At 49.4% G+C, this 2,989-nt stretch overlaps 1 long non-coding RNA gene across 1 annotated transcript; it reads left to right on the top strand.

The window, feature by feature from the left end:
- The first annotated feature begins 1,152 nt into the window (after positions 1–1,152).
- Positions 1,153–2,989, top strand: LOC140857056 (uncharacterized). Its single transcript, XR_012140559.1, has 2 exons — positions 1,153–2,434; positions 2,513–2,989. It is a non-coding gene; the product is annotated as an uncharacterized lncRNA (long non-coding RNA).

The following is a 2,989-nucleotide window of genomic DNA, read 5'->3' as shown; positions in this document are numbered from 1 at the left end:
CCGCAGCACCTTAAACCGCCCATCCCTCATAATTATAGTGGAAATTGAGAAGTGGCATATTGATGAGGCTTGGAGAATTTTTTCGTTGAATGTTGCCGGGTAAATGCTCCAAGGAGAAGGCCAGATTGGCAATCGGAGACCAACCTTGAGATCGACTATTTTCTTCGTTCAAAGCAGTGAAACCCCTTCGGGCTTGAAAGTGGAGGGAAAACATTGTGGAGGTTATCCACCGTCCAAGCCGACCTTCCTCTTATCAGATCATTACCGAGCACTCATTGACGACTCAATAAAACTACCTTGAACATCAAAAGATCTAAGAAACCAAAGCAGAGTGACTTTATATCATCAATTTCTGTCCAACCCTTGGCTCGAACTTTTACCGATCCCAAGGTCAAATTTTTACTGAAGATAGGAAACGAGGACCCATGACTGATAGAAAGAAAGATGACACCCTAAAATCTTAGGCATGGGTACTAATACAGAATCTCGATTTTGTACCGATCTCAAGCCACCAGCCTATTTAGCCACATGGGCAATTTGTTGGAATCTCCTAATAATTTTTAGAACAAGGGCAAAACTCACAATTGATACTCATGACTAACAACCCTAATTCTCAAAGTAGTGGGCAAATTTTCTATCCTAATGGCCTATCAAATCAAGGCCTAACAACCCAGAAAACTGGGGCCTAACAGCTTATCGGATTCAGGCATAACGGCCTACAGCTCCCTCTCTACATGAAGAGGTAACAAGGAGACCCTCCAAATAAGTTCAACTTCATAGAACAACCCATGCTTTTATTTTCTCTCTCTTTTCTCTACTATTCTCCAGCTCCAACTGACTTAAATATCGGAGCGTCCCTTACTGAAGAATTTTCGACGAGAGTGGACTTCCTCTAGAGGTTGAAGTTGAGCTCTCGGGTCAGAAGGAGTCCCACCCCAATCATACTGATCTCGGACTGGAGTCTTACAGTAACACTTGGGTGCTAGGGCTAGAAATAAATCGGGCTACACTTCTACTCGAGTTCGGTTCAAAAAAATTTTTGAATTTCGAATTGGGCTTAAGCATGAAAAGTTCTAAAAAATCTAAGCCCAAACCCGTCCCAACCTGATTGGGCTAGCTCGAAAAAAAAAAAGTATGCCTGATTGGCTTTGAGTTGAAGGTAAGCTCCCAGAGGAGCTCCTCGTAGAAGCGAATGATCTTGCTGGCGGCAGGAGACGGGAATGGATCGTCGCTGGTGCCTGGTGGCCTCTCGTAGTTCCTCCTCCCTCTCCCAGAGCATGGCGTGGAACCGGTCAAGGATCGGTGAGGGCGGCTGTGAGGCTGGCAGGGGCTGCGGCTCCGCTGATGTTCCAGACGCGGGGGCCGGTCTCCCGAAGGAAATCTAAGGCTATCCCTCGAGGAGGGGAGCCTCTCCTCCTCCATCGAAGCACAAATCGGTCTCTCTCTCTCTCTCGATCGGTCGCCTGCCTTTCTTCCCTTTCTTGATCTGGGATTTTGGGCGTTAGGGTTAGGGTTTGGATCGTGAAAGGCCCGGGAGGGAGTGAGTGGGGAAGAGAAAATGCACGTCACAAAGGGCTGGGATTACCCAAGCTCAAACCCTCCCCTTAACCTGGATTTCAATGGTAAGCCGGTGGAGAAGAAGCCTGCTTCGGAGAAGCCGGCCGAAGACAGAGAGAAGAAGATGGTGGGCGAGAAGGCCCTTGCCGAGAAGAAGCCCAAGGCTGAGAAGCGCCTCCCATTGATGATGGTTGACACAGGGCATAGGACCCTCCTCCCCAACCCGTCCTCCAGCGCCGCCACCAGATCCATTGGAGAAGCAATCTCAGGCGCAAGAATGGAGAACCTTAATCCGGCTAGTGTTCCAGCAAAACCGGGAGAGGACCCACCCTCATGAACCAGCTCAGCATGTTTGTCAAGGGCAGCGACCGTGAAGGGCTCCCCGGCCTTGGCGAGCGGTGGCGGACCGCCCGCGGCGAGGGCCATGGCAAAGGCGGTGATGATCCAGCTCGCGGTGGCGGACCGCCCGCGGCGAGGGCCATGGCAAAGGCGGTGATGATCCAGCTCGGACTATTGATCAGATTAAACCGATGTGGGATCGGGCTTCAATTCGGGCTCAGATTCGGACCAGGCCAAAGGTGTATCCGAGCCTGGCCCGAAAGACTAAATGGATCGTATAATTAGGTTCAAATCTGAATTGAAGTATTTCGGACCTAATCCGAAGTTCGACCCAAAATCGGCCCGGCCCGATGGGTCTTTGTGGTGCGCGCTTTTGGAGCGTTTGTGCGAGACGGGGCAGGGGAAGAAAGGAAGTGCTCTCTTTCTCTATCCTCTCCGTGTGCGGCGATGGCGACTATGGCGGCTTGAAGCCATTTCCTTCCCCATCTCGATCTGCCGTTTCACCCCCTTATCCGACTCTCCTTGTTGGATTCTTGAGGTATGGAAATCTCTGTTTTCCCTCCATTTTCTCGTCTTCGAGCTTCACTTTATGCTTTTTTTTTTTATGGGGATTTAGATCCACGAGGGCTGGGCTGATGCGAATGGGAATGCGATTCTTTCTTTCGTCGCCGGTTTGGGATCTGGGGGTGGAGAAGGTGAGATTTTTTGGGGACTTGGGATCGTTTTCTAGGGTTTTAATCTTTATTCTTCAGCTATGCTGCGAACCGGAAATTTGAAACGGGAATAGGGGTCTGTTTGGTGCGGCCATTGCGAATCTGGGCTCTTTGTTTAGGAAGATCTTCTGCGTAATTTTTCATTGATTTGTTACCGTGCACTACCGTTTGATATATATGTGTGTGTGTGTGTGTGTGTGTGTGTTAACTGTACATGGGGGAGTTCGGAACCCTCTAAACAGGTGACACGTGTCGCCATGAGGGGTGTCTGTCTCGGAACTCCCGTTTCATGTATTGAATTAATTAGCATGCAATTCCTAAACTAATTTGAGACTGAAACAATAAACACGTTGGCTTTCAAATTTTCAAGGCTTCTGGAA

The sequence above is a fragment of the Elaeis guineensis genome, chromosome 4, assembly GCF_000442705.2.
Source record: "Elaeis guineensis isolate ETL-2024a chromosome 4, EG11, whole genome shotgun sequence".
Taxonomy (NCBI): Eukaryota; Viridiplantae; Streptophyta; class Magnoliopsida; order Arecales; family Arecaceae; genus Elaeis; species Elaeis guineensis.
This window is presented reverse-complemented; position numbering and strand designations above follow the sequence as displayed.